The sequence below is a fragment of the Gorilla gorilla genome, chromosome 16, assembly GCF_029281585.2.
Source record: "Gorilla gorilla gorilla isolate KB3781 chromosome 16, NHGRI_mGorGor1-v2.1_pri, whole genome shotgun sequence".
Taxonomy (NCBI): domain Eukaryota; kingdom Metazoa; phylum Chordata; class Mammalia; order Primates; family Hominidae; genus Gorilla; species Gorilla gorilla.
Genome location: NC_073240.2, coordinates 25,839,974 through 25,854,951, shown reverse-complemented (window position 1 = coordinate 25,854,951; position 14,978 = coordinate 25,839,974). Strand labels below are relative to the sequence as shown.

Here is a 14,978-nt window from a genome sequence, read left to right as displayed (position 1 = left end):
ATTTGACAGTGGGGTGTTGTAACCAAGTACTTCATTTTCCTTAAAAAATATGTGTTTTTCCTGTGTGTTCATGTCTTACTTAGCTCCTTAGAAATGCAAATTCAAACTTTTTCCTCCTTCCTTTCCACCAGCCAAACCACCAGCAAGCACTGTCAGCTTAGCTAAGTATATGTTTGCTTACAAATTACCAAATCTTGAACCAAAACAAGCATCCGCCAGAATTCGCCTCCATAGAGAGATGGTCTCAAGACATCAGTTAATCCACAACCTGACTCCTTCCCCAGTGATGCTGGGCAGACTAACGAATGACCCAAGACTAGAGATAAGTCATCCAGCAAGTCATGTAGATCCTGCACCCCCACACCCCTTCTGCATGCCCTGCTTGCCAATATTTCTTCTTAAAATCCTGTTTTCTGCCCAGAAAACTTATATGGTTCCTTTAGATATGAATCCTGCCCTTCCACATTGCTAAGCTCGGGAATAAAGTGACTTTCTTTTTGTTTTTTGGAGATGGAGTCTTGCTCTGTCCCCCAGTAGCTGGGATTACAGGCACATGCCACTGTGCTTGGCTAATTTTTGTATTTTTAGTACAGAGAGGGTTTCGCCATGTTGGCCAGGCTGGTCTTGAAATGCTGACCTCAGGTGATCATCCAGCCTTGGCCTTCCAAACTGCTGGGATTATAGATGTGAGCCACACCGCCTGGGCCAGTGACTTTCTTTTCACTACCCTTCTGTTACTTGATTTTGCAAGCAACCATGGCCAAACCTGGGTTTGGTAACAAAATGGTGCCAGGCTGTAATACAATAGATGAGGGGCACTTTTTTCCTTAAAGCCGGATCTGTCAATTCTGTGTACAGCACTGAAGCCCACAGACCCTGACTGCTGCCACACCTAGCAGGGCAAGTACCCAACTATTATTACATATTCCCATAAAATACCAGTGTTTTTGCTCTGTTGATTGCTCATGTCTCACACATCTTGAACAAGTATTCCCAACCCTCGCATGTTTTTTGACTAAAACAACAAAAAATAAAATAAAATAAGAGCATAAGCATGAAAGCTTTTTGAGAATATTAAGGTAGAAGAAAATGACAATAAATAAAAAATAGAAATTCCCTTTTTACAAGTCAATGGCACAAAAGTATTTTCTGATTACAGCACTCAATGTACACATTTTCTAAGTGGTATTTTTTATATCTCTGAGAACTAAAACCAAATTTAATAATCACTCATCAAAAATAAGAAAAATTAATATCCAATAGAATAGGTGATCTGTACAAAGAAATGTCATGTACACATTTATGGAAGTGAGGTGGAAGGAATTACGGAGTCCAGCCATTGTCTAAATCTTTGTATAAGGAGAAGATAAAGCAACATCATGAAGTTCACACCTGCACAGTTAAGACGTGGTTGCTCCTTGTATTCAGACGTGACTGCTACACAAATCAATGCCTTGTTAACCTTCCACTTGTACAGCAAACTAAGCCATATAATGGAAAGTTTCACACATCTTTTTAAGCACAAGGATCTGAGCCAATTTTGCCTTGTGGCTTCCAGAACATTTTCTGTCCTTCTCCTTTTCAACCAGAGATATTTCAGAGAAAATTTGCACAAAAACATAGAGAATGTGTAACATCTGTCTTTTCTAATAAAAGTGATATTCACATTCAGTTTAGGAGAGAGAAATATGAGAAAAGATTAAAATAATTAAAAGTGTTCATTGAAAAATAATTGTGAATGCATTTTTAAAACAGAGGACTAAAGACCTTAAACACACAACACAAAAATAAAAATTTGGTTTTAGATAATGTTTATGAGAACAAAAAAAGAAAAAAAATATACCCAAGTGTTAAACACATTTGCACAACAAATCATATCAAAACCAGGATAAATATTACAATGCAAGAAATAAAGTCTTAAGGTATCACTGGTCAGCCAGCAGAATCAGTATTGAATAAACTCAGCCTTATTCAAAAGAACTGAATTCCCCACCTCACCAACAGAAAGGACAGGGAGCTGCTGCCCTTGTGCTTGGAGACCCCATACAGTGGCTCTGAGCTCAGAGGCTCCCATGTGCCTTTGACTTTGGTGGGCATGGTCTGGAGGACAAACAATCTGTCACAGGGGCATCTACACCAGTGCAGGAGGTTACTATGGCTGCACCTCAAGGTTTTCAGTACTACTGGCTGTTGCTGAAAGTATTTATACATAAAGTGGGGAGTGATGTTGGGGCATTGTCTAAGATTCACAAGGATATTAAGGGATTTAAGAGTCTACAGAAATGTTCTAAGTTCTAAACCAGCTGGGTGCAGTGGCTCACGCCTGTAATCCCAGCACTTCAGGAGGCTGAGGTGGGTGGATTGCTTGAAATTGGGAATTCGAGATCAGCCTGGGCAACAAGGTGAAACCCCATCTCTACAAAAAATACAAAAAAAAAAATCTAACTGGGCATGGAGTTGTGCACCTGTGACCCTAGCTACTTGGGAAAGTGAGGTGGGAGGATTGCTTGAGCCCAGAAGTCGAGGCTCCAGTGAGCCAAGTTCTTAGCACTGTACTCCAGCCCAGGTGTAAGAGCAAGATCCTGTCAAAAAAAAAAATTAAAATTTATTTTTTTTAAAAAAAGTTCTACACCTACAGCTTTATTCAAGGTACCGCTGAAAGTATTGGTGTAGGTGCAAGACATGCAGGCTGTTACATTTTTTACTTCATTATAGAGAAGTACCGTGGCTAAAAGAAGAGGCTCTGGGCCAGGCACAGTGGCTTACACCTGTAGTCTTAGCACCCTGGGAGACAAAGCAGGGAGGATTGCTTGTGGCTAAGAGTTCTACACCAGCATGGGAAACACAGGAAGACCTGGTCTCTACCAAAAAAAAAATCAATTAACCAGGCATGGTGGCTTGTGCCTGTAGTCCTAGCTATTCAGGAGGCTGAGAGGGGAGGATCATTTGATCCCAGTAGTTCGAACACAGAATCTGCTCTACGATTAAGCTACTATACCCTCGCTGGACATCAGGACGAAATCTTCTCTCTCTCTTAAAAAAGAAAAAATACAAAACAATCTCTGGAAAAAAATTATTGTGCAAAATAGACTCTCTTGATAATAAGACAGTGTGGGCTAGGTGCAGTGACTCACACTTGTAATCCCAGTATGTTGGGAGGCCAAGGCGGGCAGATCACCTGAGGTCAGGAGTTCAAGACCAGCCTACTCAACGTGGTGAAACTCCATCTCTACTGAAAATACAAAACAATTACCCGGCTGTGGTGGCGCACACCTGTAATCCATTACTCAGGAGGCTGAGGCACAAGAATCACTTGAACCAGGGAGGATGAGGTTGCAGTGAGCCAGGATTGTGCCATAGCACTCCAGCCTGGGCAACTGAGTGACTCTGTATCAAAAAAAAAAAAGATAATAATAATGATAATAATAAGACAGTGTGGAATTTGCACAAAGGTAGAAGAAACAACCAGTAACTTAGAAAACAGAGCTAGAATGCAGACATACAAATATATAAAAATTGATTTATACGTTGATGCATTTGGGAAAGATCAATTTTTATTAAAGTGTTCCAGGAAATTGAATATCCACAGGGAACAACCACGATCTGACCTTTGACCTCACATACACACAAAATCAATTCTAGTTGGTTCACAGGCTTAAATATAAAAATAATAGAGTATTCAGAAAACAATTTAGGAAAATATCTTCATGACAGAGGGTAAGTTGAGCTGTCTAACTAGACCTGAAAATTATTTACCATGTAAGACAAGACACATTCTACATAGTCAAAGTGAGCAAAGCCTCTGGGGCAGACAGCATCAAACTCAAGGTTCCTTTATACCTTTCCTGCAGAAAGTCAGCTCAGACTCCGAAATGGACCACAGAAGTGAAAATCGTGCTTACTTCCTGAGATGTCAGTGTGGATTGTATGAAATGGTAACATATAAAGCTTGTAGTATATTATCAACCCTACACTAACCCCTAAAAATTAATTTTCTAATAAATTGCGAGATATATCATTTGCATCAATTGTAACATGTCATTATTTCATACACCAGAATGGAAGAACAAAACGAATAACAGATGAAGAAACTAGTACTTTTATCACTTATAAATAAATCACATAGTAATAATATAAATACCTTATAATTACTGGAAAAAATATTTTCAATGTGCATACATGTGGATATTTGTCTTGTGTCATTCCTACATGGGATGGAACATACAAGAAAAATACATTGACAAAGGTTTTCCTAAATTTTCTCTCATTGAGATGTAACTCTCCTGAATCACTCTTCAACTCATCTGCCCATGATTTTTCCCATATTATTATCACCTCTGCTAATCTGAAGCTTTGGTGATGCTGCACTTCTCGTGAGATTCCTATGTTGCTCCTGTGAGTTTATCTTTCCAACCGTCTGAAACCCCCTATGCAAGACATGATGTTGATGGTATGACCTGAAGATGTCAATGGAAGGTTTATAGACCAAGCTCATGTATATGTAAATGAGGACAATCACGTTATGGTCGCCTTCTCGTCAATAATGTTTTAACACTGATAAATTTAAGGTGCATCTGTGTTTCATGAAAGTGAAAATGTGCCCTCTACGATGAATGGAATACACTGTCCTCTGTGACTGCCCATTTCTCAGTGTTAGATTATGGTGGCTCATCAACCGTATTAAGAGAAACCAAATTCTAGACCAGATCATGAGGCAGACACCCAACACTTTGTCTCCACACTCTAACCTGATTAGAAGTTGCTTAAATCTTATCATGTAAGTTTACCAAGTGCATTTACATTCTACATAGCTATTAGAGACATTACAGTTATTAGTGGAATCCTATAATTCTTCTGTTATGCATGGAAATGTAGTTTTATGAACTATGGTTTAAGAAATCCATTGAGGAAGAAGTCAGAAATTATAAAGAGTTACTTGAAAAATTCACTGGAGTGATAGCTTTCTAAAGACCTAGAAAAAGCTGTAACTTGAAACTTCCCACTGCAATCTTAGGAATATGACCAACGACCCTTGTAAGCTTCATTATCAATTCCATTCTTCCAGCTATAACATTTATGTAACTCTTTTTTCTTCATTCCCATTTGCCGTTTTAACCATATGGTTGGTGATCATAGAAATCACTTGATAATTAGTCACTGCAGAAGTAGATGCATAATGGTCTTTATAAAATGTTTTAATCTGCCCCCTGCTACTCTGCTCAACCCTAATTTGGGTACTTGGATTTCAGGATTGGTTTTGGTTTCCCCTCAGGAATATACTGATTGAAGAAGAAACACATAAAGTATGAGTTTCTGTATACCCAAAATTCAGTCAACCTCTTAAACTGTGGGAGTTTCTTTATGTGTATGCAGAAACTCACATACAAAAACAAAAACTCACATAATTTAGGAGGTTGACTGAATTTTGCCCTACAGTTTTAAATTCCAGCAATGCTAAATTAAATAAAGATAAAGTCATGCTCTCAAATATCTAAGACATTCTTCCATTGAACTCCAACTTCTAATCAGGTTAGAATGTGGAGACAAAGTGTTGGGTGTCTGCCTCATGATCTGGTCTAGAATTTGGTTTCTCTTAAATGGCATCTCTTTTAGAATTGTGGTGTCCAGGCCAGCCTCTAAGGAACTGCTGGTTTAAGGTATTGTGGGAAATCACATCTTCCATGCAGTTAGAGTTTGTCTGGGAAGTCATTGCTCAGCTCTTCGTCATCTGCTTTCTCCACACACTAACATCCAACTGCAAAAATCCTGTTGTGTAAAAGATTCATATCCAGGTCTCTGTAAGTAGAGACTGGCCTAAACCAATTTATTAGAAAAATTTGTTGTACTCTGCTTACCTGCTACCTTGGTGGCTTTAGGGTTGGCAGTGGGCAACATAATTCCACAATGTGAGTGTCAACAGAATGCACGGTCCCAAACGATTCCTGATGGAGTCTATAGAATCAAAAGAACTAAATTAGAACATATTTTTCTGAAAGGTTTGAAGGTACAGTTGTCTTTTGATTACTTGAAGAAGAAATCCCTGTACTAAGAAAACATTATCCTGAATGCAGAAATATGATTTATGTTCCCTGTTACTGAAATTTCTTATTCTTGCCTTCTAATATCTGAGAGTCATATCTCCCAAAAATGCTTCAGTGGGATCCTGAATATACACTGCTAAATGATGTCCACACATGGGGATTTCTGGGATATGTGAAGGAAACGCAGCTTTTGCTGAATAAGTGGTTGCTGACACTCCAGCTGCTGAGTGGGTAACGGAGAAGGAGCAAAAGCATGACAGTCCCTGGAGCTTGATGGTGCCCTCTTGAAGCAGGTGCACCTGGGTTTGGAAAGGTGACTAGATAAAAAGAGTGCTACTTTGCTATTCTCTCCCTATGTGCCCATTCATCTCTGGAAGCCAGTTTTTTTTTATGTCTTTGTTTTCTTTTAAAAAATATAATAATTTTAGAAAACAAATTTATTTTGAAATAATTTTAGATTTACAAAAAGATACACAGGTATAACAGACAGTTTCATATACCCTTCAGCTAACTAAAATGTTACTATTATAACCATAGTATATTCATGAAAACTAAGAATTTCACTATGTTTCAAAACTATTAATTGATCTACAGACTTCCTTCATATTTTACCAGAATTTCTAATAATGATATATTCATCTGTTCCAAGACTAATCTAGAATACCACATTGCAATTACTGTCAGGTATACTACTTAAGATTTGGTGCATAACAAATTCCCACACATCCTAGTGGTTCAAAACCACACACATATTACTCACAGTTTCTCTAGGTCTCCAGTCCAGATGTAAGTGATGGCCCAGGCTAAGACTCAGCTGGGGAAAGGTCTCCTTCCAAGCTCATGTAACTGTTCTTAGGATTAACATCTCTGACCTCACCAAGAAGAATTCATTAGTGAATTATTGGAATCACTTAAACAATTAATACTAATTTATTACAAATTATTCCCAAAAACTGGAGAAGGCATGATTTCCCATTGTATACTGAGTTAGTTTACTCTGATACCACAACTAGACAAAGACATTTCAAATATGGAAAATGAAGAGCAATATACCTTATGAATACAGGGGCAAAAATCATCAAGGAAATATTAGTAAAACAAACCAGAAACATGTAAAAAGTATTATACACTATATCAAGGGTATTTATCTCAGAAAAGCAAAATTTGGTTCAACATACAATACTAGTGCCATGCACTATATTCATATAATAAAGAAAAAAACCACATCATCAGCTCAGAAGACGCATAGGCACTTGAAAATTCTCAAATTCTCTATGAGAAAAATATGCAGCAAATGAGTCAGATAAGGGAACTCTCTTCCTTTTAAAAGAGGATCCATGAAAAACTAACATGTCATCATAGGTTATCTGAAAGGTTCACTAACTTAAGATTAGAAACAAGACAAGGATTTCCACTCTTGACACTTGTTTTCAACATTGTACTGGAGGATACAGACATGGCAATTAGTCTAGAAAAATAAATATAAGGCTTCCAGTATGGAAAGAAAGTCAAACTCTGTCTGTTGGCATATGACCTGATCTTATATATAAAATTCCCAAAGGACTCTAATCAAGTATGTTTAGAATTTATAAATGAGTTCCACAAACTTGCAGTATATAAGGTCAATATATAAAATCCTCTGAATTTCTATATGCTAGCAATTAACAATCTAAAATAAAAACTCAGAATGTTTCATTTGAGATGAAATCAAAAATAAGTTTATCAAATTAAGTATAAGATATATACACAAAAACTATAGAAAATATTTTGATAAAAAATAAATGGAAAAAAACTTTGACTATTCATTGCTCATAAAGGTTAATGTTGTTAGGCCGTCAATATTTTCCAAATGGATCTATAGATTTAACACAACCTCTATCAAAATCCCAGGTGACATTTCCTTTCTCTAAATTCACAAAGTTTATCTAAAATTCATATATAATGCAATAGACCCAGAGCAGCCTAAATAATTTTGAGAAAGAAGAAAAAAGGTTGGCATTGGAGATACATACTTCCTGACTTCAAAACTCACTAGGACGTAAGAGTAATCAAGATTTATGGTACTAGAATAAGAATATAGATGTTGATCAATGTAATAGAATATAATGCTCAAAAATGAATACTTATATTTGCAGTGAAATAATTTTATAATGTCACCAAATAAATTATATATGGATAAATATTTTTACTCAAATATTTCTGAAACAAGTGCATATTCCATGTAAGTTGAACTCCTGCCTCACATTGAAAATGTAATTGACTCAAAATGATCATATATCTCTATATAATAGCTAAACAAGTCCAAAATATAGAAAATAACACAAGAATACATCTTTGTGGTCTTAGGTTAAAAAAATCTTTCCTAAGATATGATGTTGAAAGAAAAAGGGAAGAAGAAAAAACAGGTATATTAAATCTCATTAGAATTTGAAACTTTCGTGATTCATGCTACACAATCAAAAATAAAGACACCCAAAGAATGGGAGTAAATATTTGCAAACAAAAGCAAAAACTGGCAAACTAAATCCAATTAAACTTAACAGCTTGTGCACAGCAGAAGAAAACTATCAACAGAATATACAGACAACTTACAGAATGGGAGAAAAGTTTTGCAACCTATGCGTCTGACCAAGGTCTAATATCCAGCATCTATGAGGAACTGAAACAAATGTTCAGGAAAAAAAAAACCAACCCTATAAAAAGAGGGCAAAGGACATGAACAGACACTTTCAACAGAAGATACATATGTAGCTAACAATTATATGAAAAAAACCTCAACCTCACTGATCCTTAAAGAAATGCAAATCAAAACCACAATGTGATACCATCTAACACCAGCCATCTAACTAATTGGTGGATGTCTCCATTAGTTCAACCATTGTGGAAGGCAGTGTGGAGATTCCACAAAGACCTAAAAACAGAAATATCATTTAACCCAGCAATCCCATTACTTAGCATATACCCAAAGAAATAAAAAGTGTTCTATCAAGAAGGCACATGCATGCATATGTTCATTGCAGCCCTACTCACAATAGCAAGAACATGGAATCAGCCTAAATGCCCATCAATGGTGGACTGCATAAAGAAAATGTGGTACATATACACCATGGAACACTACGCAGCCATAAAAAAGAATATCATGTCCTTTACAGGAAAATGGATGGAGCTGGAGGCTATTATCCTCAGCAAACTAATGCAATAACAGAAAACCAAATACCATATTTTTCCCCTTATAAGTGGGAGGTAAATGACGAGAACACATAAACATACAGTGGGGAACAACACACACTGAGGCCTATTGGAGGGTGGAGGGTGAGGGCGAGAGAGGATCAGAAAAAATAACTAATGGGTACTAGGCTTAGTACATTGGTGATGAAATAATCTACAACAAACCACCATAACACAAGTTTACCTATGTAACAAATGTGCACATGTACCCTGAAACTTAAAAGTTAAATTAAAGGCAAATATTTGCAAATTTTCTAGGTGATAATGGTCTACTGTTAATCATATATGACAACATCTTAGAGCTCAAAAGTAAAAAGACAAATATCGCAATCAAAAATGGAAATTATTCAAATACCCAATTCTCCAAAAAAGCTATAGTCATATCCAAATCACACGAAAAGACACGCAATGCCTTTTGCCATCATGAGACAGAAGACTGGCAGGCTGTTTCCTGGTCACAACCCTGCTGATCAAAACAAGATCTGGTCCAGACAGCATACAGTGAAGAAACTGGCAAAAAGAGGTGCAGGGATCCCTGGTTGTCCTCATTGCTCACTGGCATGAGACATTCCCTCCATCACCATGACTGTTTATAAATTCCATGCCAACAACCTGGAATTTAACCACCTCTTTCCATGGCAACAACCCAGAAGTTACTGCTCCTCTCCTAGAAAGTTCTGAATAACCTGCCTATCAAGTTTCATTGATCCACTCCTCAATTTACATGTAATTGAAAGTGAGTTTGCCTTAGTGTAAAGATAGTTGACAAGAGCCCATAGGTTACCAACTGATGTGATGCTTATGAGTTAGCCCTGCTCTTTAAGGAGCAGTAACGTTCAATAAAAGATTGCTGTCTATCACCACTGGCTTGCCCTTAAATACTTTCCTGGGCAAAGCCAAGAACCCTGCCAGCTGAAGCCCCAAATTTGGGGCTCACCTGTCCTGCAACAATAGGGGAAGAGAAGTCTAAAAAAACATGATACATACTTCAAAAATCTAAAAGGTATATTGCTATGTGAAAAAATATAAGTTGGAAAAGGCAAAATACTGTGTAATTCCACCTATATGATTCTCTAGAAAAGGAAAAAAGGATAGTGAGAGCAAAGAGTTCGGTGGTAACAATGGGCTTAGGAGAGAGAAAGGTGGGATCAGTGAAATATAGCAGGTTTCTTTTGGGCAGTGAAATTACTCTCTCTGATATTGTAATGGTGGATACATAATAATGTTTTCTGAATCCTGAAGAACTTTATAACACAAACAGTGCATCTAAATTATGCAAAATTAAAACCTTATTTAGTAGGTAGAGGGTTTCCAAGGAGGAATGACCAAAAAAATAATATAACTATGTAATGAATGTATGGAATAGCCTCACTAAAGAAAGTGGAGGAAAGCAATGGACCTAAGTAATTTGGGAAATAAGTGGACATTCTGAGGCTAAAAGCCAAAGTATTTATACCTAAGTACTGTACTTTGCTTGGTAAAATTGTTTCCCATTGGGGTATAAGTTACCAGTTCTGAAACCACTCTGCATGGATGTTCAGGTAGTATGATTAAGTGAACGGCACGAAGTTCTTCATAGGGAGAGTAAGAGACTACATACATCATTCACATGGTGCTGCATTAGATCATATGGTGTTGGAAAAAGTAGTAGAAATTACACGATTATACACTTAGCCTGGAGTACAATTAAATACACAGTTAGCCTGGAGCACCTAGTAGTGGTTAAAGAAAAGAAAATGCTAAACAACAACAAAACCAACCAACCATACAACATTGAACCTTAATTATGTGGGTATTTCAAAATTATACCACAGACAACTAAAAAACCTTCCAAAAGGCAACCATGGAACAATCTGAGCAATCAAATAAATTAGCATATGTAAAGTATAAAATAAATATCCATGTTTAGATGATGATATAAATAATTTATGTATACATGAATAAATGTGTAGTAGAACAGAGACGCTTACAGTTGAGAGTTCAAATAAATTTGTAGACATTCTGCCAATAAAAAGGTAGATCATGAATCCCCACTTTTTTTTTTTTTTTGAGATGGAGTCTGGAGTCTCGCTCTGTTGCCCAGGCTGGAGTGGAGTGGCGTGATCTCAGCTCACTGCAAACTCTGCCTCCCAGGTTCAAGTGATTCTCCTGCCTCAGCCTCCCGAGTAGCTGGGAGTACAGGCGTGTGCACTGTGCCTAGCTAATTTTTGTATTTTTAATAGAGACGAGCTTTCGCCATGTTGGCCAGACTGGTCTCGAAGTCCTGACCTCAGATGATCCGCCTGTCTTAGCCTCCCACAGTGCTGGGATTACAGGCGTGAGCCATCGTGCTTAGCCCATGATTCCCCACTTCTTAAATGCGTGTTGTGTTAGTGACTTTGTTCTGAAACATTCTATGGGGAAAGGGAAAAATAATAATTTCACCGTGTGTGATAATTTGATAAAAATGACCTCATCTAGGTGATCAAATTAACATTAACAGTGATAAAGCCTGTTGAGAGCCTGTGCCCTTGGTATGATGTGAGGAGAATGGCACCTTTCCTCTGTCATCTTCCTCCCCTAAACCCACAAATCTAGTCTCATCATGAAAAAAAACCTAAAGAGAAATCCCACATTAGGAATGTCAATGCCATCAAAAACTGGGAAACGCTAAGAAACTGCAACAGTCAGAGAAATCTAAGGAGACGTGATATTTAACTGTGCTGAGGTATCCTGGACGAGGTCCTGGAATAGAAATTGGACATTAAGTGAAAACTAAGAAAATCTGAATAAAGTATGAAGAGTAGTTAATGATACTGTTTAAAATTGGTTAATTGTGACAAATGTCCTACATTGAGAAGTTAATAAAAAGAGCAACTGTAGTGGGATATATGGAAAGTCTATGTAATATATTTAAAACAATTATGTAAATCCTAAACGATTCTTAAATGTATAAAGTTTCTTTTTATTTAAAGTCACTGCTGACCTTATAAAATAGAACATGAGCAATATGTTCATAGCTGTTAATGGAACTCCTTAGCTTCATCATCTTCCTTAATCACTGAAGGTAACTTTACTGTGAATTTATTTGTTATCCTCTAATTTGTGTTTGTTATATTTATCACTATGTTTATATTTCTAATATCCATAATGTTTAGTTTTTCTTGTCTTCAAACTTAGATGACATGTGTTTAATGTATACATGTCCCTAATTTAATCATGAGAAATCATGAGACAAATCCATACTGTGGGACACCTTACAAAATATCTGACCTGTACATTTCAAAAGGGTCAAGGTCAAGAAAAATAAGTGAAGACTATGAAACTTGCAGATTGGAGAAGACCTAATGTGTCAGTTAGACCCTGCAATGGTGCCCAACAATCCCCACCTGCAAGAAATACCTGTGCTTTGTTGAGTTGCCTCCTCCGTGGCTCACATGACCAACACATGTGAGCTCAACTTTTTTCGAACTCAGAGCTCTCCTAGATAGTGGCTACATTGGTGGGAATGTAGTGGACACAGGTCTGACAAGTGCCACAAGGGTGTCTGACAGTATAAACAAATATCCTGTGAGAAGGATGCTGGGTCAAAGATTGTACACTTACGCTTTGGGGTATCCACCAGGATAAATAAGTATCCCATGAAAGGCACACTGTAAACATACAGGACGCAGTTTCCTGGAGTCCTGTTGGGCAGGGTGATAATTTATAGTCACTGTCCCTAGAGAGACCTCAAGAGATTATTAGACATAACAAAAATACAAGAGATGTAGAGGTGATTTTATAAATTATGGCTCAAAGATCCCATGGAGAAGGAAGATAGAAATGGTAAAGTGTTACTTGAAAATTTGCAGCAGAGTGCAGCTCTCTGAAGACAGAAAATCCTGTATCTTGAGACTTTTTGCCTTCATCTTAGAAATATAAGCAGAGATTATTCTAAGTTGCTTTCCAAATCTGATTCTTCATCCAGATCAACTACATATTTTTTTCTCCCTCCTCTTTTATCCTTCGTATCCCATGAACGATGGTCATGTGAATCTCACTGTAAGCAGGGACTGCAGACGCCTGTGCATTGCTGTTTTCACGAAATGCCTTGCTCTGACCACTTGTTACTCTTGTCAGCCCCACTTGTCGATACTTAGAAAATGAAACAGGCTTTGATGTTCCCCAAATAGTGTACTGAATGAAGAGGAAACTCTTATAATGTATAATTTAGAATGTTGAGCATATTTGCAATGAGAGTTTCAGCTTCTAGAAGAGTTCAATTCAGTGAACAGGAAGCCCTAATCTCAAGTTTAGGAGTCATGCACCCTTTAAATTTTATTCACCATTCAGACTAGAGGGCAGAGACAGCGTTGGGTTCTTGCCTAAGGATGTGGTCAGATGATGGGGTGTTTTCAATGGCATCTTTCTGAGAATTCTGGTGGCCAATCCAGACTCAGTACAAATCATATTTTCCACGCTATCATGCTAATGTTTGGGAGCTTAGCGCTGAGCACTGTGTCCTCTGTGCCTGAGACATTATGGTAGCAGAGTTTTATGTCTATCACTTTTCCAGGCTTAAACCTGAGCACCTAGAGCTCATCGACCCTCTTGCCACCTAGAGATGAGTCTGTCCTTCCACACATCTACTTCTGTATACTTCATGGCCTGCCACTTGATTTTTTTTTTTCTGAAGAATTTACTCATGGATGATCTTAACAGTACACATCATAATAGACCATATGTATGCATTGAAATGAAGAGGAAAACGGGATTGTACAAGTCACTTACCTTACAGAAACTCCTGTTATAATGAAATAAAAAGATCAAACCTCCATGACTTAAGATTGCCAATTTAAATGAAACCGTCCTTTCTGATGGGGTGAATTGTAAGATTAGAGGGGTAAGAAGGTTTACTGAATTATAAATGCCCCAAATAATAGCACCTGAATTACTGCTACAGTCTTCTCAGAAGTGAGAAATATGGTCAAGGTCAGCTTTGTTTCTCATTGTAGGTCTCCAGGACGCAGGAGTTTATTTTCTCACTGTAGATATGAACATGGTATGGAGAATGTAGCCCATGATCACAGTCTGAAAAAGCAAGAGTCTTGACTTTGCGGATGTCCTTGGGAGTGTAGTATGCAGTCCCATGGCTTAGTAAGTTTTGTGGGCATGGTTCCTGGAACATCCCTGGTGTTCCTCTGTAAAGTGGTGTGGCCTGTGAACAGGGAGCTGTGTTGGGGAAGGGGAACAGTCCTCCATGCTGTGGGGATCTTTGTTTAACAAGCACAGATGCAGAGTCAGCACTCACCCTGTGTCCATCTCTTAGATCACTACATGGTGGGCTGGGGTATGTTGTACTGTGCTGTTCTTTCCTTTTTTCTATTAGGCTATTTCCGCCTCTGCACAACACGCCCTGTATCACTAACATGCCTCACTTTCATATATCTGATGTCTAAAGGTCCATTTCCATGTCTTTTTGAACAGGAATTAACCTACAACTCCATGATTATAAACTTTCTTCATATCTAGTTAACCTTCTTCCATGATAATGTCTATTCTGTGGCTTTTGGGCTTGTCGCTTGAAATGGTTTGGCTGTGTCTCCACCCAAATCTCACCTTGAATTGTAACAATCCCCATGTGTCAAGGGCAGGGCCAGGTGGAGAAAACTGAATCATGGGGGCAGTTTCCCCCATACTATTCTCATGGGGGTAAACAAGTGTCACAAGATTTGATGGTTTTATAAA

At 37.7% G+C, this 14,978-nt stretch overlaps 1 protein-coding gene across 1 annotated transcript in view; it reads right to left on the bottom strand.

Annotated features, from left to right (window-relative positions):
- Window positions 1–14,978, bottom strand: part of NPAP1 (nuclear pore associated protein 1) — a 207,983-nt gene that overhangs the window by 61,226 nt on the left and 131,779 nt on the right. The window contains exons 22-25 of the mRNA XM_063698419.1: window positions 6,802–14,448; window positions 5,856–5,952; window positions 4,142–4,205; window positions 3,254–3,387 (exon numbers count right to left, since the gene is read on the bottom strand). The gene's annotated coding sequence lies outside the window, so the exon portion shown is untranslated. The remainder of the gene's footprint in view (window positions 1–3,253; window positions 3,388–4,141; window positions 4,206–5,855; window positions 5,953–6,801; window positions 14,449–14,978) is intronic.